The following is a 556-nucleotide window of genomic DNA, read 5'->3' as shown; positions in this document are numbered from 1 at the left end:
AACCACCCAGAGGAGCACAGAGCTCGGGGAGGAGGGAGGCGGGAGGAGGGCGGGCATAAAAGGCGAGACGCGCACTTGCTCCGCGCGGGCTGGCCGGGTGGGCACGGGCTCCAGAGCCCCGAGGCGGGGCGGCGGATTTTAGAACCAGTGACGAAGGGTGACCGCTCAGACGGGTGAGAGGGAGAAGAGGAGGTGCGGTCGCGCGGGGTATCTCCCTTTCTACACTCAGGGCCGCCAACTCTGAGTCCGGCACCTTGTGGCCCACGTGTCTGGGCGCAAAGAGGGCCCTCAAAGTTCTCCACTGAGACAGAGAGACACTGCACGATGCGGAGAAGTAGAGAGAAAAGAGGAGGAGAGACACAGAGAGGGGAGGAGGGAGGACGAGACTGAGAGAGGAGAATGCAGAAGACCCGGGAGAGAGAGGAGGCGAGCTTCAGAAATGGACCCCTAGGGGCGCTGGGAGGGGGAGCGGAGAGGGGTCGCGCGGGTCGGGCCCTAGGCTCTCAGGAGTCTCGGGGAAGGGGGTGGAGGCCGGGCTGTCCCAGGGGCGGGGTCC

At 66.0% G+C, this 556-nt stretch overlaps 1 protein-coding gene across 1 annotated transcript in view; it reads left to right on the top strand.

Annotated features, from left to right (window-relative positions):
• Positions 1-556, top strand: part of HES7 (hes family bHLH transcription factor 7) — a 3,232-nt gene that overhangs the window by 390 nt on the left and 2,286 nt on the right. The window lies entirely within an intron of this gene.

This window comes from Myotis davidii, unplaced genomic scaffold (genome assembly GCF_000327345.1).
Source record: "Myotis davidii unplaced genomic scaffold, ASM32734v1 scaffold37, whole genome shotgun sequence".
Taxonomy (NCBI): domain Eukaryota; kingdom Metazoa; phylum Chordata; class Mammalia; order Chiroptera; family Vespertilionidae; genus Myotis; species Myotis davidii.
The sequence above is the reverse complement of the archived record's forward strand: the minus strand, read 5'-3'. Positions and strand labels throughout refer to the sequence as shown.